At 31.6% G+C, this 25,830-nt stretch overlaps 1 protein-coding gene and 1 long non-coding RNA gene across 2 annotated transcripts in view; one reads left to right on the top strand and one right to left on the bottom strand.

Moving 5' to 3' along the window:
* Window positions 1-25,830, top strand: part of LOC130897396 (uncharacterized) — a 650,875-nt gene that overhangs the window by 77,671 nt on the left and 547,374 nt on the right. The window lies entirely within an intron of this gene.
* Window positions 2,928-24,859, bottom strand: LOC130897398 (uncharacterized). Its single transcript, XR_009059700.1, has 2 exons — window positions 24,723-24,859; window positions 2,928-3,030 (listed from the first exon to the last, which is right to left on the bottom strand). It is a non-coding gene; the product is annotated as an uncharacterized LOC130897398 (long non-coding RNA).

Below are 25,830 nucleotides of genomic sequence, written 5' to 3'. Positions count from 1 at the left end.
GGTAAAAATTAGGTGGAATAATATTGTTAGACTTACTGTAAGCCCAGAAGACTGGTATGGTGTCAAGGTATTACATATATAGAATTCGTTTCCAAAGATAAGAAGGATATGAGTTTCCATTAAACAGTTTGTAAAGTATCTTTAGGTTCTTTTTATGAAATATTGGATTAGAAATTTTAAGGACTCTATTTTTCTGTATTTGTCTAAATTACTTTTAGTGTAACATTGATATCACCCACGAAACATTTTTTATATGACTTGATGTTTACAATTTACATTATGAATATGTAATAGCCATCAATTATATTCGTGGTTGCATCATAATTTTCAAAACAAAACTTATATAAATTAAATCAAATATTTAAGGTCTTTTTAAATCTGACTCTTTCTAAAAATATTCTTTTTCTTGTATTTGATTCCGTTTAAAAAAATGTTTTTTTTTTATTTATTTTGTTGATGCATTGTATTGATGACCTTTTAGTCTAATTTATAAATACTTCGATGTCTGTCCTTATTAAATAGCGTAAGGTACTTGATATATAATATTACTTGTTTTGTTTTTGGGTGTTTTAAATTTTAGTTTAATGAAATGTTTTATTTTCTTATAAATATGACTTAAAAAAATGTCATATTTATTAAAATAATCCGAATGATGTTGTAGGTACATATAGTAAGGAAAAATGTTCCATGTTTTAATGTTTAATTTTTATTTTGTACCTCAATTTATCCTTTTCTTGAATATGTTATTTATTATTTATTCAGTTGAAACGCGTTGGAAAGTTGAAAGTCATCGACTTTTCGGCTTCCACTTTCAGGCCATTATCAAAAGAGGATGGGGCTCAGGTAGTTAATCCTTAATTTGTTTAAAAATAATTATTGAATTAAAAATAAAAGAAAATAACACCCTTGGTTTGGAGCCAATATCAATAAATATATATTGTTATTTTAACGTTGTCTCCATTAAAGAGATAATTTTATATAAATATATATATATATATATATATATATATATATATATATATATATATATATATATATATATATATATATATATATATATATATATATATATCTGTTATATATCACATTCTCACATTCTTATCTTGAGACAACATTTCTTATGTGACAAACACGAAAGTTTTGCAAACGAGAAATGGAAATTAAATGGTTATTTACAGAAAAATTCGATTCCAGTGAAGCATGTAAAATTTTAATCGACTTAAAAAAAGGGTCATCAATTATTTCTATATGTATTTAATATTGACCAACTGGCGAGTACTTCTAATTATTTGTATTGTTTTTTGACTGGATGGTAGTTTCAGATTTTGTCTGGTCTTGGACAATAATATCTAAAATAATAATAAAAATATTTAAGATAAATCAGATGCTATAGTGTCTTCAACCAGGTACGAGAGAAGATGTTTATAACTGACCTTTCTATTGCATTTAAAATTTCTCCATTTCTCGTGTCAAATTTCTACGTACTGTATTTCTTCTGATGACAAATGACAATTAATTATCATCTCATTCGGGATCACATTCCTCATCTTGAATTGTCGGTTGATTATGAGTCCTCAATATAATTTATTTTATCAAGCTTATTTGCTAATGCTGTAGTTGATGTTTTTACAGTTATACTGACTTATATAACATGAAAATTCGTCCACATTCTATTATAGCTATTTTTGTCATCTGAATAAATTTTCATTTATTATTTTTTTCACGGAAATAATATCATGACAATGTACATCTATTGGGAAATGGTCGAATTAAAATATTGATTTAAACTACTAACCTTTTATCGACTTTGCCAAACGACCACTAGTCCATTGAGTACAACCCAATTAAAGCCAAAACCCACGAAAATTAGTTATGTTCCTGATTTTAGGCAGGAAGCTCAAATATAATTTTTTCTCGTATTGTTGGAAGGCCTCAAAACTTCTCGATGCTCATAAAGAGTTACTGTAAAACATTAGAGAAATATAGAGCCAGATTATAAGCGTTCATATAATGAGATTCCCGGAAACCGGAATCAAATATGCTAAAAAATGGAAATAAAAGACTATTCAAGGTCAAAGATGGTCTGATTATCAAGAGGAAGCTTTCCAATTTTAGGGTTCGCCTTTTAAAAGTTTGAAAATCGAAATAATACATTGAAAATTTGCAAAAGTATTTTCATTGTACCGTTCATACCGTTTCAAGTATTTCAAGCAAAGTCAAAATTCCTATTTGCTGAGCAGTTTTGTGATAGATAGCCTCTACAAACTCAAATCAGCTTTGTTTATCAAGATAATGGCTCAAAATAGTAGAATTCACCATTCAGAAGCTAAAAAATCCAAAAACACATTGAAAAAGTTGGGACGATAGAATACCTGAAATCGTACTCGAACAAAGCCAAAATTCCTATTTGCCGATAAATTTTGTGAAAGAGAGGCTCTCCAGAGTCAAATTAGTTGGCTTATCAAGATCACGGTTTAACATTGTATAATCCATCATTAAGTTATAAATATATAGCAGCTCCTTGTTCTCCAGCATGCCTGTCCACTTACCTAAACTGTTATACTAATTACAATTTATAGTAAAGCCTTATTTCACGACTTGAGACTCTGGGCTACACTTGCTATGAATATTTACTGAAGAAAATCGCCATCAAAACAATAAAAACAATTCAACATTTTACTGATCAAAGAGTATTTTGAAGCTGGCATTTACGACACCTACTAAAAAAGGAACACAATCAATTTTTTACCTTGAAGCACTCCCATTAGGTTCCTTTTCTGCCATTTTCAGTTTTTTTTTCACAATTTTAATTCAATTAACGTTAAAACTTTACATGTGCAATAATAAGATGTCTTTTGCCGTCTATGTTTTGCTTCGACGGCGCCCTTTATACTCGTAGAAACTTCGGTTCTCCCAGTAGAAAGACGTTTCTTTTTTGTAATGGATATCTATATAGAGGGTGACTGTGCTCATCCGATTCTCTATCATGTACGCTTCCCCTTCGTTTCCCCCCATATGATGCGTTAAAACCTTCGAAAATCGCAAAAAGATTTTAAAAAAAAATGTCGTTTTAGAGCTCTTGGCGAGTTTTCAAATTTCTGATGAGAAACCTAAGGTCTTACGAACTTATTTGGGGAGGAGGAAATTGAAGCTCTACAACTCAGCTACAAAATGTATGTTTTAGTTTTCTCATTATTTCGCGACTTATAAAAAAGTAACCAAACTTATCAACTATGAACAAAATTAACATTAGTAAAAGTAGTTTTTTCCTATCACAGAGTGAGTTCAAAGGTATAATTGGTCTCATTTTAAAGGTAATCGTCTAATTAACGACCTCAAGCAAGGGTTCGCTGCTAGGTTTTGCAGAGCCACAGACACATGTATTTTAAGTTCACCCAGGCAACCAGCAAAATAAAATGTCCCGAAATGTTGAGTTTGCAGGAGATACAGCAGTTTCTTCTTCGGCAGGGGACGTAATTTCCCTCAGACACTACGTGGCGTAAAAACTTTTTATTAGTAAGATGCGACCCCGATGTTTAAACGCATTTTACAAAGATATGACAGCTCTTCGGGAAAAATCATAAAGAACTTTTTTGTAGAAAATTTTTTAAACTACATTTTTAACCCCTTCACTTTCTCCAAAATTTGGCATAGATTTCGATTTATTTGAAAAATTCGAAATTTTGAAAATGAAACAAAAATAAATCGCTTAGAGGCCAAAATTTTAATGTTAACTTTCACAGTATCGATAAAGCACCTTGAGAACTACCTTAATCCAGAAAATCAACGACATAACTAATTTTCGTGGGTCAGGAGCTGTGTCACTGGACTAGACAGAGCGTATGTAACATACATCATGATAATCGAAGTAAAATGAAATACGTAACATTCATTGAGCACAAAGGCCTTTTGAAAGGCTCGTCTTACACCACTTTAAACACCAATGTCCTCTGGAAAGCTAATCAGGCATATTGGCTTCAATATTTCAATGTCACTAGGTAAACTGTGAGACTTGCTCAAGTGTTAGTATTGGGTAGTCACCGATAATATGGTCTACAATTTTTTCTTCTCTGCGCAGTAGTCTGCTTTGGCCAACTTATTCATCCTGGAACCACTCGTATACCAGTTGTATTTAGAATTGCGAGCTTATAGTTCTCCGTCCATGTTTTGTATGTCTTCAATGTCTCATTATTAACAAGCGTAGATAGCCTTTGGCCATTGACGATAAAAATGATTAAACACTTATCTGCAGCCTGCATTTAGATTTTAGCATAGCCGGATACCCCAGTCTATAATTCGAAAAGGTATTGATCGGTTCTCATGGCTTCGAATTGTATCGTTAGATTCAAATTTGGAAGATCTAGTTACTTATCCGGATCCCTAGTTGGGGTTGTACGCATGAACCTTATGATACAAACACAACTTTGTCCAGTTGTACTTTTGTTTCTACTTTCTTTATATAGAACCACCACAAGATGGCTCCTTATGTGAGATCCTTTTGCTTACCTAGAACGTATATTATGTATAGTTAGAGAAGATATCTACAGCTATGTCAGTACTTTTTTGTTGAATCATACACGCTAACAAAGTTTGATTCGTTTGATTTTGAATCTAACCCCTTTTGTACATGGTACTTTTCACCATTTTCTGGACAAATAAAACAAGAGTTATTTTCTGTCTTAATTAGTGTAAATTTTTGATTTGAAATTACATTTTTCACTTTAATTGAGTTCGATTAGTTTTTATTTTTTATTATTAAAATTTATATTTACCATTAAAGAGTATCCAAGCTTCACATTATGAATTTTGTATGTTTTTGTTGTAGTGATGATGTTGAATATAGAATTCACTTTATTTGTTATACGGACAATATTCCAAAAAATCTTATTAGTCTTCTTTTTAATATAATTTATTTTTAAGTATTTCATTAATTACTTAACGGCTGAAAAATTATCTAGATAATAAATTAAAATGTTTTGACCTTCATTTGTTTGTTTTTGTGCTAAAAACTTTTTATAATCTCTTATGTCAATTAACCTCAATATTGATAAACTCATAATTTTCACTAATTATGTTATTTTATTGGGTCTATTTACTTCTATTAGAATAATAGTAGTAATGAATCGAACTGAAGTTTATAAAGTAATACAAGTAATACAGAAATGAAGGTAGATAATGATTGCTAGAGGAAGTAAGCAACACTACTACACATCTTTTTTATAACAAAAATAGTCGAAGAGTCCCTTGCATAGATACGGTGTCTAGTAGACGATCGATGATATTTAAAAAAACTTTTCTCATAGCAATATGAAGAACATAAATTGGTAATTATTTAGTTTAAGTTGCATCTTATGTCACAATAAAGATCAGTGATAACAAGTTTGGCTGATAGATCTATCCAACTATCAGATCCTGAATTTAGATACTCAGCTATTCAAAAACATATTCAAGAAAAGGATAAACAGATACTATAATCAATTTAAAAACAAAACAGAAACGAAACATCAAAACATAAAACAATAAAACATTTTTCCTTACCATATGTACAAGGACTTTCCCAACAATTATCGAATTATTTCAATAAATATGATATATGATATATAAGTCATAAAGGACACTATCCAAATATTTCACTAAATTAAAATCTAAAACATCAAAAAACAAAAGAAGTAATATTATATATCAAGTGTCTTGTACTAATTTTGACGCTGCCTACATAGGGCAAACATCTCAGTATTTAGAAAATAGACTAAGAGGTCATCGTTACGATAAAAAAAATAGAATTGTATTAACGAACCATGAAATATCAAAAAAACATAAATTCAATTATAAAGATTCAAAAATTCTTGAAACAAATACATGAAAAAGGGAATTTTTAGAAATGATTGACATTCATAAGAACGAAAAAGCTATAAATGATAAAAAGATCTCAATAATTTGAGTAAAATTCATAGTTCTATTTTGTAAATTCTAATAAAACTACAAATAATTTAATTGATTACTGTTATATATTTAAGATGTAGGGACCAAAGGAAAATTAATTTTTCTTATTAGAATAAAGTTCTAAGTTGATTTCTTCCTTGATATTCATGATGAAGGTGATATTTAGATCAATATAAATAAGCAAATTGTCAGTGTCAATATCATATTTTGATAAAGAATTAAAAAAAAGGAACGTCAAAATTTGGATTTGTATTTATATTGTATGTATATATATATTTGTCAAAATATGTATGAATGTATAACAACAATAAAATTTTACTTACAATAATTAATTAAGATTTCCGGTGATTTTTGATATTGTTAATGCTTGTAAAAATTTTAAACTCATAGCATTCAAAATTCAATATTCAAATTGACGTTAATAGAAATATTGATTAATTGAAATATTGATTCTGGTTACTATTGGAATTTACATTAATTTTTGATTGGTTAGATTATGAATGACGTTAAATTCTTATCGGTTAGATAAGGATAAGTTTTAGTGAATGATGTTTAATATTGATTGGTAAATTTATGAATAACATTAAATTTCAATAGGTTGGGTCGGCATGAATGTAGTTGAAATTATCATTGGCTAGAATATAAATGACAATAAATTTTATAGGTTACCTCGCTTTAAGTGAAGTTCAATTTTATAGGTTAGATGAGGTTAATTGGTTGTTAATGGCGTTGAATTTTTATAGAATTTGTTTTTATAAAATCTAAAAGATACGCATTAATTACACTAAGGTTATTTGAATCAGTTTTCTTATTAATGATCATTTTGAGCAAAACTTTGGCAGATTCATAATTCATATTGTGTCCTTTATCATAGATGTTCATTAGCGACTCATGTCTATTTCAACTCCACTTATAACGATCTAACCCATAAAATTTATAGTCATTTATATTATAGTCAATGAATATTCAACCAATTCATAACGACCTAACCCATTGAAATTTAATATTATCCATAAATTTACCAATCAATAATAAACATCATTCACTAAAACTTATCCTATCTAACCTATAAAATTTCAATGTGATTCATAACCTAACCAATAAAAAATTAATGAAAATTCCTATAGTAACTAGAATCAATATTTCAATCAATCAAAATTTCTATTAACATCAATTTGAATATTGAATTCTATGAGTTTAACATATTTTTACGAGAATTAACAATATTAAAAATCTTGCAAAACTTTAGCGGATCTATTCGTAACAGTCTGAATAAAGCACTCCTTAGTTACCGGATCTATTCCTCCAAACATCCACGTTCCTCGAATGGTACGGCGCTTGTGGTATTTTCTTTTATCAAAAAGCATTTCATCCACCTGCACAATGTGCCCTTCACCACCAATTCTTCTTGACGTTCGGTTTACTCAAAACTCACAAACCTTAAAAAACGGACACAAATCTTAGATAACATAATCGTCCTTTCAACTCGATTAAAAATATGATATAAACCTCTCGACAATCAACTGAGGCAGCCTATGAAACATTGAAATCTTCCATCAATTCGGCCTGATGTGGTCGGTGATACAAAAAATACGCGATTATTCGGCACGCGTGTTGATGTCAATATGCATTCCATGGAACTATGTTCCTGTTAGTGCACTTAAGGAAAATGGACAACGAACTCTGCAACGCCGTTGCTTTCTATGTACTTGATAATAACTATAGGTACAACGGAAAGATAAAGACTCGCGATTTATAGAGAGCAATGAACCACACTCTGTACATGTTATTTCATGTTATTTTCGATCAATTAAAAAATCGATTAATTTTTCACGAGCAAATCATAGAAGCACACAATAACAAACATATGTAAACAAAGAAATCGATGTGTCGTGCAAATTCTTGCGCGATGATTTCAATATTGTCGGAAAAAGTGCTACTGTGATAAAATATAATACGTTATTATCTGAATTTTTAACCTCGAAAAAGTATGTGAAGGTATAATTTCCGCGCCCTATATATATTAAATTAATCAGCATTATTTTCTTCACAACATATCTTTACTATAATATTTGAAGAAATATTTTTCAAGACATTCTAAAACGCCGTTTTTAATAATCTCAGTACTTTTCGTCGAAAAATTGGGAGGTAACTCCACAATCCATCAAAGACTACTATAATGAGATAAATTTCTCAAATTTTTAAAAATAGGTCTAAAAAAACCTATTCCTAATTATTTTGCTCTTTTTGTATTGAAGAACTTGTTGGACTCATTTTTACACTTATAAGAGAATGGAATGGAGGAATAGCTGATAAAAGAGGATATTGAATCTTACAATAATTTGCCAAAACCGTTACTCTATAGTAACTAATGTGATAATGACATACAATACTGCATCTAAGAACTTCTCATAACTTAGATATTTGATGTACGATTACCTCCATATCATCCCTGTTTTGGACATCATTGACCTTAATCGGTGCTTCTATGACTAAGTTTTGCGGAAAAAAGTCACCATAATACTTTTCAAGCCTTTGTCCCATTGGTATTATTTCTGGTGAAGAGCTCAATCAACAAATGGAATTGTTTTCCATTATTTAGTAAACTTTAAGGTCATTCAATTTAAAAAGAACACTTTCAGGATAATATTTACTTCTCTAGAAAACAGTTTTTTATATTTGTATTAACAATACGTTACATAACGAGCGCTCAAAGTGACAATCAACACACGAATGGGCAATCACGTGAATGTGTTTTTCACTTTCCACCGAGTTGTGAACAAGATTTTTTTGGATCGAAAGGACGTCAGACCATAAACACAACCTACTACTGCGGTGTCTTGAATCAAGTTAAGCTTCAGTATCGACATGAAAAACAAGATTGGTCCATACGCGAGGTGTTGCTCCCCTACAACAACGCCAGGCTCCACATAGCAGCTGCAACGCAGCAGAAAGTGATGAAAATAGATGGAAATAATAATTTTCCACCTTAGAGTTCAGAGTTCAGACTTATCTCCATGTGATTTTCACATTATGGATCACAGGGAGGCAAGGGATTTGAGATCTAACCATCAGGTAGAAACATTCCAGCACAAATAGTTCGATATCCGTCTTTGTTCTATGAAAACAAAATAAAGAAATTACCACAACGTAGGGAAAAATGTATAAAAATAGGATATATATTGTAGAAAATAAATTTGTGGAAATGTAGTTGTTTCTTGTAAAATAAATTTTGTAATATATTCTCATACTTTTGAAAATATTCTGTAACAATCAATTTGGGTTTTTTAGTTTGTATTCATTTTGATCCGCTCTGTAAGGAGTGAAAAACTTTCTCCATACATACATATTCAATCTACGAATACAATGCTGTACCATTAAAAATAGCTATTTGAAACTAGATAATAATTGACAGATATTTCATTGAATGATTAGCACCTCAATTGGCGCTAATTCAACGTATCCTTATTGTTTGTCCAGTGGCTGCTGAACTTTAACCTTCAACACTGACTTGGAATGATGATGGCACAATTACGTTCTGATTATACCTTGTGACCTCGCAATTATTCCTTAGTTTCTAGGCGCTATTCATTGATGTGATGAATTACTTGATATATGATTATATACTCATAAAAAGTGTAATTTGTAATAACATGTTTTTTAAGCCCTATAGAACTTTATGAAGAATATGAAACATAAAACACAAGCTAAATAGCGAAAGATAGGATCACTAACTCACCATCTATGAAATAATATACAGATAATTAAGTAATAAAGCGGTGAAAATTATTTTAAAAAATGGAAGAAATGGTGTAGGATAATATAGTTGCAAAATAAATAGAAGCAAAGGAAAATGAAAAATAAAACACAACTAATGTAACAGAAATATAAGGGGAAAAACCAAGAGGAAACCGGATTATTTATATAAATTAGAAAACGGCAGGAGCTGAGGAAATTGATGGAGAACTAACAAAAAATGTCGTAGTGTGATATAAACAAATTTATACAAATGATTTTTTTATACAATCACTTTCTCTTATTATTATTTTCATTTCGTTATCGTGAAACCAAATTGTGCGGTTATCTAGTCAGTAAAAATTCCATTTGGTGGATTATCAGGTGTTTTCCAATTTATTTGTACCAATATTGACTAAATTGCATCTGTTGTGTTGCCGTATAAAAACAAAACCTCGTGGATGGGGCAGTATCATATTTTTCATCCATATCGAAGTTTAACTTGATTCAAGAGACCATTGTAGTAGGTTGCATTGATAGTTTGACATTTCTGTAAAGAAATATAGAATCTGCAGATGCATTATTTGTTATTCTCAAGAAACAGCTGAAATTATGTCTGCTTTTAAATCTGTTCATCTTTGTGCTAATATAATGTCGTAAAGATTTAAGTGTGATTTTTGTGTGAAGAAGTATGGTATGCTTCAAAAAGGGCTTCATTTCCTTGTATTGTAAGAACAGTGACATAACAGAATGTGTATGATACCATCAGATGATACACCAGCAGTGTGAATATGTGGAAAATTCTTAAGTATAATGTCTTGAAAACATCCAATTTAAAAGCGATGTTTAAAGAACTAACAGAAAAGATAGATCGAAGATCTGTTACTTCATATAGAGGTTGGTTTAGCAAACTCAGAGTTTTGCAACGTTACTTCCTACATTGGTAAAGCTCTTCAATAAATAAGATGAGTATCTCATTGAACTCGAAGATCCGACATAGTACAATATTTTGCCTCTCTAACTGATATAACCAAAAAGTTAAATCGTTTGAAGTTTTAACTCCAAAGCAAAGAACATTAGTGAAACGTTTTCAGATGTAACGCCAATTTTCAAAAACCTTGAGCTGTGGAAAAATAATGCCATCTAGTTTAAATATGCTATTACTTTTCTTGTATGAAAAGATCGTTGACTAACAAAATCCTCCAATTTCATCAAAGATTCCAAGATTTTAAAAGCATTTTGAATGTAGTCCAATTAGTCAACTTCAATTTTATATATATCGATGCAGAAGATGTCTGAGCTTGTGTTGTCGGTGGAGATCAGGCTGCAGTGATTGATTTTCAAAATGTTCTGTCTCTAATAACCCTTTCTAGTGCTGGAAATATTTGGCCTCCAACCACCAAATAAAAATATACAGTTGCAATTCAAGTTGAACTAAGGCTGTTTAACTCTATCTCTAACTCTAAGAATCGTTTGCAAGTATAAAGTTCATAAAAAACAAAGTAGAAACAGACTGATGAAAATCTGGAGAACTGCAAACGGCCAAACAACAAAATACAATCTAGTAGTACATTTTAACTTTTTGTTATACTTACTACTTGATATGTGAATGTAAATACTAGAAATCTATGTTTGTAAGCGATAAACGTGTGTTCTGTCTCCAAGAACCCTTTCTTCCACTGGAAATGTTTGGTCTTTAGTCCCCAAAGTTGAATGAACAGTTGTAATTTAAGTTACATTGTGGATGAAAGCTATGTATAGCCCTGTATTATGAGAAGCATCTTTCTTAATATAGTAGTCCTTGATAGCTCACTAAAAGTTTCATATTATATATGCTGTGTTAGCTTACAGACTCAAAAGTTTAGTGAATACTGCTCTGTGTTCGGAACAACTATGCGATACTAAACAAACTTCTTGTGGCTAAATCGCTCAAGATGCAATATTCATATCGAGTACGAACACAAAATCTCGTTCTAATGAATTGTGTTTTTTTGTTATTTAATATATGTTTATTGTTAAATTATGTTAATTAAAATCATGTATATCAGCTACTATATTATCACATATTTAGTAAAAATTCTCTTCCACTTTCCAAAAGATTTACATAAAAAGCAAAACGTTGTTTTTCCTTTCCTATAATAGACATTATCGATGATGTAAAATTGTTGAGACCGCACCTGTAACATAAATTCAAGGTAACTTTCTACGATTAAATAATTAACAATACATACAAAGAATATGTAATTATAACATTTTTTACATACGAATATTCTTCGTATAATATCTGATGACCAATAATTTTTATTGAAGACAATATTTTCTTCAGGCCATTGCCAAGTTTTATCGTTCAATCGTGGCTGGAATATTAGTATTGGGTATTTATTTAGTCCAAGGTGTTTAAAGTTTGGCCATCAAATTTTTAATAAACGTAATTTTTGTTGCAAAGCTTTATTTCTAGCTGCTGACATATAAAAAAGTTAGATTAGGTTAGGTTAGGTTATAAAGTTATAAAATGGAAACTAACTATATTAACCGACACGAGTTAATTACAAGATACCCAGGTATCCATCTCAGTTTTACATGTAGGATTTATTAACTTTTTCAAAAAAAGTTTGTAACCATCCGGACTCCCGTTTATTAACAGTTATCTTCTTCTTCTTTAACGTATTGTAGGCCTTAAGCCTGTAGTTTCCAACTTGTTATTTTTCATCCATCTTTTTGGAGGTCTTCCTAAAGGTCGTCGTGCCCTGGTTTACCGTCTCGTGCGATCTTTGCTAATCTTTCTCTGGTCATCCTGTCTACGTATTCGTTCCAAACTTTTCTACGTTTACGTCCCCATCTGACTATATCTTCCACCTCACATTCGTGTTTTATGTCTGTGTTTCTCTTTCTGTCTCTTAGTGTGTATCCGCATATGTTTCGGAGTATTTTCATTTCTGTTGTTCCAATGATGTTTTTAGTTCTTTTGTTGTCCACTCTTGTTTCTATAGCATATATCAATATGAGTCTAACGCAGGTTTTGTATATTTTAACTTTTGCCCTTTTGTTCATACTGGTATTATTTCAGATATGTCTTGGAGTGCGCCTGATATTCGACTGGATTTGTTTGCTTGTCCTTTTACTTCATTTATTCTGTTCTGGTCTGCCTTGATTTGTGTGCCTATGTAGTCAAATGACACTACCTTTTCTATAGTTTTATTTTCTAGTGCAAGTTTGCACCTTTCTTTCGTTATTTAGAGACGACAAGGGTTTTAGTTTTTTCGGTGGATACTTGCATGTTAAAGGTTTTAGCTTTTACGTAGAATGAATATAGGAGCTGCTGTAAGTCGTCTTCGCTCTCTGCCACATTTACAGCGTCATCGGCATAACAGATTATTTTTAGTCCGCCCGTTGTGAATATCCTCTGGCTGTATTTTTGACATGGTTTATTATTTCGCCCATTATCAGATTGAACAGTTGCGGGCTTAAGGAGTCTCCCTGTCGGATACTCGTTTTTCCTCTGTCAGGTTTTGGTTAACTGTGAGTGGATGTGTTGTAGTTTAAATGTCTAATTATGTTTATTATGGTATTCATTAACGTATGTATGGAACGTATTTTTTTAGGATGTCTACTACGTCGCTTACCCTAACCCTGTCGAATTCTTTGGTATTATCTATAAAGCGCATATACGCGGGCTTGCCGTATTCTATAGCTTTTTCAACTGATTGTGAAGATGGCATCTAGGTTGATCGATTTCTCCTGAATCCTCGTTGTTCTTCCGATGTGTTTACATGTTCATTTAATGTTGTTTCAATGATTTTTAAGTAAAGTTGTGTTTAGAAGGGTTATACCTTTATAGTACTCTGGAGATTTACTCTCCACTTTCTTGAATATAGGAATGGTTATATTTTTTTCCATTCGTTAGAAACTTCTTTGATTGATAGTATTCTGTTGAAAAGCTTTGTAAGCTACCATTGACAGTTATCAACTATCAAATTTAAAACCTCCTCCGTTCATTAATCAGACACCCGGGTACCCACTAAATAGTGGAGTACTAACGCATGGTTAACATGATGTTTTCTGGGGATGGGTGATTCAAAGAAATAAATGGAAGCTATTTCATGTTGTAGAGGATTCTCTAGAACACAGAAAATGGAGTTCCTACAACTTTTTTTAGTAGAACCGAACTTTGAAAATACCCCTTAAAGGTTACGGAAGTCGAATTAGAAAAACTGCATTTTTCTTAATAAAAAACCTATTATTTAATTTTTTAAATTTAAAATTTTGATAGTTGGTACACTTATACTTAAAATGAGAGCGCATCTAATAGCAGTTCAAAAAAAAACTTTTAGTATTTGCCGAAAAAAATTGAGAATATGCTAACAGCGTAGGCATTGCCACTTCGTAAAACATCTCTTATCAGTTTATTGGTCATTATCAATATCAAAACCTAAAATGTTGATCTTTTGGGTTTCTTTTTTTATCACAAAAAGTTAAATGTCTTATCAGCAATTAATTATTTTTGTGGTTTCTTAAAATTTTAATTTCAGGCATATTTTAATGTTTTTTTCATTCTATTGTTGTACCAACTTGTAGACAGCAGTAATTTAAGTCAATCAAGGTGTGTTAAAGTCGAGATTAGTTAAACAAAAAATTAATTGAGTTGGGCAGTTAAGTGAACGCGACGCTGAAAGAATAGCCGAGTTAGTTGGACATTCTATTTAACGTACACCACACAACCATTGGCAGGTTGATACAAAGATTTCGAGAGACTGGTTCACACTCTAGGAGACCTGGACAAGGACGTATTTTAGTTTTAACTCCTCGAGATGATCGTATTTTGCAATTCAATTCATTAAGAAATCGATCAATGTCAAGTGTCAAGCTCAACAGCCTTTTACAAGAAGTCCGAAATGTAAATATTTTTGATAGATTAATAAGACGACACCTTCATTCAGAATGTTGGTCTACACATCAGAAGAGCTCTCCAGGCACTTTTGCATCGTGTTGCTAGACTAATATTTGCAAGGCAACATTTGGATTGGAATTTAGAAAATTGATGCCAAGTTTTATTTAATGATGAGACAAGAATCAGTAAGAGGTCCAGATGGATGTAATCAAATTCGAAGACGGCGAGGAGAAAGAATATTATGTTTTGGGGAGGAATTTGTTTTGATGCCCGCACAGGATTAGTTTCTCTTCCTAGACCCGCCCTTAACGCAGCAAGATGCATAACTGACACTCTTGAAAATCAAGTCATTCCGTTTGGGCCATTAATTGGTGATGATTTTCTTTAACGCATAATAATGCTAGACCACACGTTGGTGGAATTCATACTCTGGACTGGCCACCAAGAAGTCCAGATATGGACTATGTTCTTATGAGTTAACTTCGGTTCCATTGTGCCCATTTCACGAAGACAGAAGCATGCAAAAAGCGTATCATTTATCTTTCCTTCGTTTTCGTAGTAAAAAAGTGAAAGAAAGAAGGTAAAAATTCTAAGCATATGATATGCTAGTATAAAACCAATACAGACTAGATGCGTATAGGTGAGCCCAAAATAATGACGATTTGGGGCAATTTCTTTGAAACCCTTTGACATACTACCAAATTCGGTACCCTGTATGTTTTAAATAATGGTAAGTATAAGGGGATCGAACCATTCTTGTACTTTCACAGATGTTTTTATCTTTCTGTTGATTTGAAAAATTTTGTATACATACAATGGATAATTTAATTCTAAAACTTTTTTCAGGGGAACTCAGCTCATTTACTTTTTTTGTTATCTTTTTTATTCTAATACTTTGATTTTTGTTGGTTAATGATATTTGTCGGTTTAGTGTCTTGGGTCTTTTTGATCTGAACTTGAAACAGTAGCAGAGGCATAATTGTAAGGTTTGTTGTTTTCTGCAACTAAGCTTCTAGATATACTTTAGAATGTTCTTAAACGATTTCAAAATCACTCAATTAATTTAATTTAATTTATTTCCGTGTATGAAATTAGTTTTTCATTTTATTTGATTAGTTATTAAATTGTTCGAGGATTTAAGTGTTAGAAACGACTAGAAACTTGGATCCATAAATTTATTTAGAGGCGAGACTTCCACTAAAATTTCTTTATCTATTTTGGATAGTTTGACAAACATATGGAGCAATCACCTAACCTAACTTAATCACGAGGCTGGAAAATCGAATCCTACCAAGAACCAGGTGACTTCTTCAGATCAACAACTTGATGATAAGTAAGTTGACCAAATACCTTGTGTGTCCTAGAGACACCTACAAATCAAGAGTCTCTTAGATAGGAAAATTCAAACATATGAATGATAACAGAGTCCGTTAAAAGTTTAAATTGATAGACAGCATTATAAGAAGAAGAGTAGTATCCCAAATCATGCTGAAAGCTGTTTCGAATAATAGTCTTAGACATTCAACAGCATTTCGGATGGTAAATACATTCTATCTACACGAACCTGAATCCAGAGGGCATAAATGTTCCAGCTATTTTGGCCAAAGGTTTAATCAGATGATAATATAGAGTTTCAGTGGATGTCCATAATGATTAGGTCAAGTCAAGTAGTTTTCCAATAGAAAAGCCAAAGATCTATCATTACCGATCTGCGCCTTTAAATCAGAATATAACGGTAAGGGAGAATTGAACAGTATTCGGGAAATAGACTGATCATGCCTTAGATCAGGGGTAGGCAACGCGGCGACCGATCACGATCGATTTTTAATGGTTTGGTTCTATAGCAGGCTAAGAATTTTTCGATATATCTGGAGCTTGGCCAGGATGACAGTATTCCGTTGATAACTAAAAAACTTCTATGGACCGCTTTGAGAAATATGGTTTTTGCCTGGGAAAAGCATAACTTTAAAAAACTATTTCTGGAAAACGATGAAATTGTTTGCTGGCGACGAAAATACTTGAGAAGTATAAAGCGGTACAGAACAGAGCAAAATAAAATATTATATCTTGATGAGAAGTGGATTAATGAAGGTTATACAGTACCAAAAATGTGGCAAGACAAAAATATAACCAGTGCTCACCAAGCTTCCATGGAAGGCCTGTCAACGGGTATTAAGTTGCCTTCAGGTAAAGGGAAAAGACTAATAATCGTTCATATTGGAAGCGAAGAGGGATTTTTGAAAGAAGGTTTGCTAACCTTTCAGTCGTGCCATACGGAAGATTACCACGAGGACATGGATTCGGCTGTTTTTGAAGACTCCAACTACATCTTGGAGAAAACAAGAAATTATTGATTGGTTAACCACCAAAAGTATTGAATTTGAAGATAATTTGATAAAAAAAGAACTATTAGTTATAGCAAATTTACACAAACATCGTTTTATGAAGTACGTAAAATATAGCACAAAAACATAGTGTGCTGGACACACTGCCATAACATTGCTAACTAAATCCTATAGAACTTATATGGGCGCAATTGAAAGGATTTGTAGCAAGACACAACACGACATTCAAAATGAAAGACGTTAAGCTACTGTTTGATCAAGCTATTAAGGAGGTGACACCAAAACTGGCGAAAAGCAGTTCAGCGTGCTATTAAAGAATAGGAGAAAATGTGAGATTTTGACTTCTTGATCGATCGGACCGTCGACCCGTTAATTATAACGTCAAGAGGACGTCAAATGACGAAAAATACTATGTTTTTTTATAATTTAATTTCTGTATAATATATTTTTTGTATAATGTTCAATAAAAAATAAGTGTACCTAATACTATGTACATAATGCCTAATTTTTATTCTGTTAAAATAAAATTCTTTCCTTTTTACGAGTATCCTACCGGCACACCTTTGGCACAATATTTGTTTGTGAATGGATAACAATAGGCTAAACCCATATATTAACCCTAACCGGGGTGGTACTACCTGCACTTGATAAAAAAATTTTATAATGAAATCAATGCCAAACTATGAAAGTGGCTCAAATATACGTTGGATCACTCTGTGGTTCCTTTACATACCTAATGAGATTTTATTTCTCTATACCTTTCTGAAATTAACTATAAATCTGGTACTACACGATGCGTTCAATGTTTGCGCCAACATTAGCGTTTTAACGTACGACTGAAACATTGGAAGGAAGTCTGGATGCAGTACTGCAACTACACGATGTGTCCAAGGTTTGCGCTAACATTCACCTCCCAACGTTTGTTGAACATTGAACAAAGGCTAGAACTCTACCTAATCTTACCTATAGAAATGAAAACGTGGGAAAAAAAGAGATAAACAGCATACAACAAATAAATTGGATACTTCTGGCAACTTTGGTTTTTTCATACAAAACACGTAGCATTCACAAGAAAGAGAAGTAGAAGTTGTACAATGTTGGCAGCAAAACATTCGTCGAATAATTTACGCACTACGTCCACACGATGCGTTCAATCATACCAAAGTCCAACGTTGGAAGCGTTAGACACATCGTGTGGGACCCGCTTAGTATTGACACTAAAATGTAGTTTCCAATTAAATAATGATCGATAAGGCCGATCCAAACATTAATCTTGAACTTACGTTGGAAATGTCGAGTATTTATTACATTAGATTTTGCATCTGAATAGGTACTCACGATAGTTATAAGCATTTGTAATACCTCTAAGTGTGATGTACTTCTGTGTACAGATGATCTTGATCTGTCACTCTGTCTTTATAAAGCTCTAGCGCTAATATGCCGCACTTCTTCTACAGTTTCCTCTACAAAAACCTAACACCAATAAGATATTTGTTATTTTCAAGTAAAAGGGCAGTGAAAAATTTATTTTTGATCTTACTTTGAAGTCCTACAACTCCTCAGAGATGCAACTTGAAATAAAAGTAAATTTCCCCCATTCGTCATATTTGGACTTTATTCGCGTCAGCTCTGTGTCGGTTCTTTTGCGGGACGCCTTGTATATTAAATACCAAATGTAAAATGTTTAAATGTAAGGCTCAAAAATATGTATTTATTCAAGAAATATTTATTCATTCGTGGAAATGATAGAGCTTTGTTTGGTTAATTATTGTGACTAAAGTGGGATTTTTTAAATATCAGGAACCAAAAATACATTACGTTTCAAGTGAGTTTTTTTAAGTATTTGAGACGATCAGAAATCTTAAAATTTAACATAGTATGGCAAGATTACAGATTCACTCACAAATAATTGAGCAAAATGAAGGAAATGTAAAAAATAATACATAAATATAATATGTAGTAAGTATTTTAATTTGTATGGAACAGTTGGATTTCTAAATTGATTTATGGCCAAAACTACTTGTTATTAGTAACAAAGACTTTCAATGCAATAAAAGAAACGACATTCGGTACACATGAAGATGGTGTTGTGAAACTTTTACTTATCACCTAAATCATTTGAAGTGGATAATTTGAGTGGATACAAATAATTATTTATCTATTTGACAAGTATGTATAGTATAAGTAAAATCAATAGATTTCGATAATAATAAATGAAGCTTCGTTTTCACTTCTAATTTCCCTTTCATGACAGACCAATAGAATTTCTACATATTGTGAAATTCATAATTACTAGGATAAACTTTGATTCGATAAAAATAATACCAAAAACAAAGAAATACACAAAATATATGTATTTGTAGGTGTAGGTGCACAACGGCTGGAAAACCAAAGCGTCTCCCCAAATAAAATAATCCAATCTAATTTTGCCAAACTATACAGGGTGTCCCACGACGAGTTAAAACTATCTTTATATGGCAAAATATTTATAGTAAAATCATGAAAATTTCTACGTTTGGGTGTTCGGATACGATCTTTTTAACTAAAGTATTTTCTAACCGACTTCCGGCAGAACCGACTGTAACTTTGTTATTTTGAATGGAACACCTTGTATATTAACATTTTTGAAATCTACGAAAAATTTTAATATAATTCTGTCTAAATGCTTTTTTCGAAAAATACACATTTTTTGAGTTAATTTTTTTTGTATAAAATTTGAACGTTGCATATCCTTATAAATTATTTTTTTACGAGAATACCCTTAAGGATATGAAAATGATTTCTATTCAATTACTTTTAGCAAGGTCACACCCGGTTTTTTCTATTTTAATGCATTTTAGGGCGAAAAATAAGGCAAATTAATACATACTTTCCTATAACCTACCTTACCGTTATCCAGATATTAAATGTTTCCTGTAAATCTTTAGAGATGCAGGTGTGATCTAAATTTTATTTATTCTTTAATAAATTGAGAAAGATCCATTTTAACGATTTTTGAAAGTATAAACAAATGACTAATGACAGTTAAATAAGTGTCGTTTATTACAAAGCGTACTAAAAGTATACATAAAAAATTAAAACATGTTGAAAAAAACAAAATAATAATTTAAAACCTCAAATATCTGAAAAACGACTAAAAGTTGGAATAAGATTAGTGAATACATTTTGATGCGATTATTTTCATAGACAAGATAAAGAAAAATACTTTTTTATTTTTTAGTACTTGTATCAACGGGTCAATATAAAATTTAGACCACACCTGCATCTCTAAAAATTTACAGAAAACATTTAATATCTGGATAATGATAAGGTTTAGGTATAAGAAGGTATACATGTATTTCCCTTATTTTTTACCCCCGAATGCATTAAAGAAACCGGGTGGTTCGATTTAAAAAAAAATTTGATATTTATGCAGTTGAACTTTGAACACTTTCTATACTCACCTTGTATAAAATGAAAAATTTTTCATCATAGATTCAAATACGTCTGACCTTACTAAAAATAACCGAATAGAAACCATTTCCATATCTTGAAGGGTATCCTTGTAAAAAAATAATTTATAAGGGTTCGCAACGAGACAAGAACACTCGTTGCACCATAACTGTTTAGCGACCTATATAAAAAAATCACCATATAGAACTTGTGTTATCGAAACTAGAAGAATTCATCTCATTTACGACCAAGGAAAGAGGAAAGAGAGAGAAATTTCAAAATTAAAAATAATATATTTCAAAAATAAGCACTAAAGTAACACATACTTAAGTTTGAGAAATAGGAAAATTAGACACTTCCCAAAATAAAAGGTCTAAAACGTTAAGCGGTAATGCCGAAAATAGTCAATAACCTTCACAGATATAAATTGTTTGACTTAGAGACATAAGATATCTTCTACTTCATTAGGTGGTGCTAATGGAAGTACCCTTAGGAAAAAGTTCTCATTTTCAAAAGTCAGACTGCGATAATTGATTTAAAATTTAGTTGTGGCATTCTATCATTCGTAGTATCGTATATTCTCTAATCATAAGCGGACTGTCGATTGCATTAATAAATAGTGGCGACCACCATTTCTTACCCAATATAGGGTATAGTTTGCTACAACATTATCGTGAAAATCTACTCCTCCCCCCTTGTGATTTATATAAGAATAAAATAAAACGTATTTGTGGGATTAATACTATAATGGGTATTGATTGCCGTCACAATGGAATTATAACTTTATTTCACCAAAGAAATGTAAGTAGATATCTCAAACTGTGAATCTAAGGAACCCCTCTCCTCTTTTGACAGAAATTTACTTAGTATTAACGGGCAGTTACTTGATCAGTTTTCGCAAATAGTCTCTGTTGCGAAGAAACCTTGTACTCTCATAAGAGCTAACAGTTTGTAAGAAGGCAAAAACTTATGAAAGATGATTCTGAACATTTTTCATATTTCTTTATTGCAGCTTCCGCGTAAAGAATAAACTGGTAAAGATGTCCAATCGAAGAACAAATGCACCAAATCTTGAATCTAAAACGAACAGGCTTGCCTTTGTTATACATCTTGCAAGAATGTCGTTCAAAATAAGGAACCATTTGCTCATCAATAGACAAATCATGTAACCAGAAACACACTTAAAAGACACCCTTGTTGCAGAAGGCTACAGAGACGATTTCGTCAAAAATAAAACCGATACTGCCAACAAAATATATGAAAACATAGTCGGAAGCACTAAATTCCCCATCCATTAATTTTGTACGTATTGAAGAACGTTGTGGCAAGGCTCAATTATAAATACTTTTAAAAGTACCAGAATCTATTAAATTAGATGTGATTACGAAGAAACTATAAATCGAGCAGTATATATTTATTTCAATTATAAATTCCGACTATCAACAAGATAATTGCTGCAATCAAAGACAACGACGTGCCATGAGTGTTGTAATTTGCACAATTACAAAAATTCAACATGTAAGCATAAGAGAAAACAGGCAAAGACAGGAAAATAGGAAGTAATAATCTGGCAATGGAATTACTTTTGTACAAAGGTAGGATTTTACGGACAAAATCGAAAAACTTACTTGTCACACAAGACATGGGTGATTTTTGAAAAGTATAGGTTGACACATGCAGTCGAAATTGTTCTTGAAGGTTATTGAAAAGCTTGGCGATAAAGGACGACGGATTATATCAACTCATAGAGGAAATTGACAGCATGATCCTTATATTTCAAAAAAATACTGACTATCATTAGGACATGCTGATCGCTTCGAATTGTGATTTCAGTACAGGGTCCTTCACGACGAGCTGAATCGATATGTATATGGGAAAGTACTACGACTAGTGTTCTGAAAATTTGCTTGCATGGGTTTTCCGAAATGATCGTTTCAGCTAAAATAATTTCAGTTTTCTAAAATTTCCGGATGTGCACCCAAACTTCGTTATTTTAAACGGAATGCTGTGGTTTTTATTAAACTTTTGGAATCTACGCGAAATTTCACTGTAACTTTATATAAAGGCATAGTATGCCTAAAGTCTACCATTTTTCAATCATTTCACATTTTCGAAATTTTTGGACACATGCAGCCCTCCACTAAAAAAATTATATTTCTAAGTTTTAATGAGTCAGGTCTAATATTTTGGAGATTTGGAGAAATAACACCTACAGCTTTCAAAATCTGTTAAAACCTTGACAAAAATCCATATAGGTTCAGAAAATGGTGCCGAAATTCGCTATGTAAAAACTTCGAAAACTTAATTTTTTCAAATGGCAACCCCCATTTTTCTCTTTACCATTGGATTCTACGCTTTAAATTAGGGGGACTTCGTTAGTAAACTCATATATCTCAAATTAACGGTTAAGTTAATTAATTAACTTGAAACAACTGAAAAATTAAGTTTTTTGAAATTTTGTGTAGATTTCAAATACATATTTAATAAAAACCATAGCTTTCAGTTTAAAATAACGAAGTTAGGGTGCACATTCGGTATAACCGGAAGTTTTAGAAAACTAAAATTATTTTAGCTGAAACGAGCATTTACGAAAACCCATGCAAGTAAATTTTCAGAACATTAGTCGCAGTAATTTCCCATATACATATCGATTCAGCTCGTTGTGAAGAAATCTGTACATACTGCAAATGAGTATGTATTTCAATTGATCACGATAAGATGATAATCCCATTAAAGCATAGTTTATGGCAATAATTATGATTATGACTGACAGTGAGCTCGGTAATACCTGATTTTTTTCCTTCCATATATTAATGAGCTAGATGCTTTCTATATCGGACATTAACAGACCACTTAGTTTGCCCAAAATACTTCTTATCACCGTAAATACCATACTTTTAACAAATCTCATTCTCTCTCTCAGATTTCACAAAAATTGTTCAAATGTATTGCTGGATTTATAGAACAATTTTTAACTACTCAATTTGAATATGTTTCCAAGTAATTTTTTATAACCAAGTTGAAAGGTAACAGAACAAATTTTGCATGCGTTTCGTTTTATTTTTGGAAGTAGGGGCTTTCACAAACAAACTTCTGAAACCTTAAACGGTTATCAATCAACTTATTTACATCCTCACTAAGTCCTTTTCTTATTGGATTTTTCAGTGTGAGAAATCAATTGAACGATGGAAAGAATCAAGCGGGATGTACCTGCATATAGCGGGGTTTTTTATCTAAATACATCAAATATCAACCAATTATTATTTTCAATTACTAAAATATCTGACTGCCAATTATTATGCATTTCATAAATAAATATAACTAAAATATCTTCCGCCTATCTATACCATACTCTGGGAATATATTGAACTCTTTACTAATCTGGTTCTTAAAGTGACTAGTGAATAGTTCAGCTACAATCGGTACTAAGAAATTGGCCAGCTGTTCGTTCATGTTGTAAGGAAAAGGATTATAAACGATTTTCAACAAAGTGGGTTTAAAATGGGTTTATATTAAAATGATTGTTTGGTAATCCAAAAGAAAAAGATCTGAAAAAGAGTGGTATCTACGAAACGAGCTGTAATGATTGTAACAAGGAATATGTCAGGGAAAGTAAGGGTCTAAGAATTTTAAAGAGCAGCTAGTGAGTCATAGTCATAGAATAATGTAATGTTTATCCACTTCCTAATATATTTAAACTGTTTTTCAGCGACGGGCTAAATTTATAGACACTGTCTTTTATTTACTTTCTCACTACTTACCTACTCACATAAATTCACTACTTTTAAAACTAATTTAAATTTAACGGATACTTTTTTTTCGCTCCGTTTGCCATGATTTTAAAATATAAACTGACTCCGTACCTCATAAATAAACTCGTATTTATACCCAAAAATAATTTCGCAATAATTCTAGAAAATCAAAAAACAAACAAATGAATAAAAATGCCTTCCTAGAAATCATATAAAAAAACAATATAAACAAATCGCTGTTATGATAAAAACAAAACTAAAGACCCCGCGAATCGGCGTATTCACCAATTCCTAGACTTCCATTATAACCGAACAGAACTGACTTCACAGTCCATGTCGTAGATACGCTCGTAAAAATGAAAATAAATGATGCTTATAGCTTGCTAGTAAGGAACGAATGTAAAATTTCTTCCAAAGATTTTTTCTGCTACACTTTGTTGAGAAAATGTAGTGTGCATACGAAGGTTAAGTTAATAAATGAAAGTTTACCTTAAGTGTGTAAAAACAATAACATAGTTATTGAAGCGCGCGTAAGACAGTATAATTATGAGTGTTGGTGTAGTGTCAGTGTAAACAGTGTACTCAGTATGATATAATCAACAAACGGCTGAAGAAATTCCAACTTACTTGCATCCGTAACGTTGTCGGTGAAATTACTTCTAAATGCGATTTTGCAGTAATATGGTGAGAAGTAACATTTAAAATTGCGTACTCATGGAGCGTTTGCTATGTACTGCAAAAGTTACTCGATAAGCGTGGGTGAACGCTATACCTCACAGAGGAAAACTCACTTATGTGAATCAGATTTTATAGTAGTTACTGTTATTGAATCAGTTTTAGTCATGCTGAAACCAATATCAACAGCAACGGACTAAATTATTTGATTTAGGTGCTTACAATCAGCAGTTTGTATTCGTTAAGTATTCGTTATATTGTATATATTGTTTGCTTTTGTTATTTCTAAATCATTAAAACCTGTATATTGCTTATACAATAAATTTTTTTACGATGAGCAGTGCGGGGAACAGATATGAATGACGTAATTAAATCAAGGGCTTGGCATACAAAATCGTTACAACCTCGACCTTTTCATTATAGTAGGTCGTCGCATCTTTATCGATGTTCTTTGTATGTGCTTCGCAAAGTTCAAATCTACCTTGGGGAACTTAACTAATAGAAAAGTTGGCCTATCCATCCAATTAACAGACGAAAAAAAATGTAGTCGAGTTGTGATTTACAGTCCGCGTGCAGTTACACCTTAATTTCGTAATTTGAATTACTGAGAAATACCATTATCTGATTACGTCGTTACTTATTTTGCCAATATCGTAATATCTATGGGATAAATAACAAAAAAAGCCTTGAGCAGCAGAGCTCCATCACGAAAGTCGAATTTTTCGTCGAATGAAGAATTTAACTAATACACAAATAAATCTTTCCATAAAATGAATTTCTTGGAAATTATATCAATTCTCGATCTTATTTCTTTATATGGAAAATTTGCTATTCCTCAATAACTTTTCATTTCACAAGTTAACTCTCTCTCTCGAATGAAAATTCATAATTTCAATAGACCCGGTGGTCTCGAACCCTCTTGTTCAATTCCAATTGACAACAAAAAAAAATTGTCATAATGACAAGAAATTTCGAAAATGGGTAGTAAAAAAAATCACCCTAGCAACGATCATACTCGTATTATTCATTAAATAGGAGGCGGTCCAGTTCAACAATTACA

This window comes from Diorhabda carinulata, chromosome 8 (assembly GCF_026250575.1).
Source record: "Diorhabda carinulata isolate Delta chromosome 8, icDioCari1.1, whole genome shotgun sequence".
NCBI classification, from domain to species: Eukaryota; Metazoa; Arthropoda; class Insecta; order Coleoptera; family Chrysomelidae; genus Diorhabda; species Diorhabda carinulata.
This window is presented reverse-complemented; position numbering and strand designations above follow the sequence as displayed.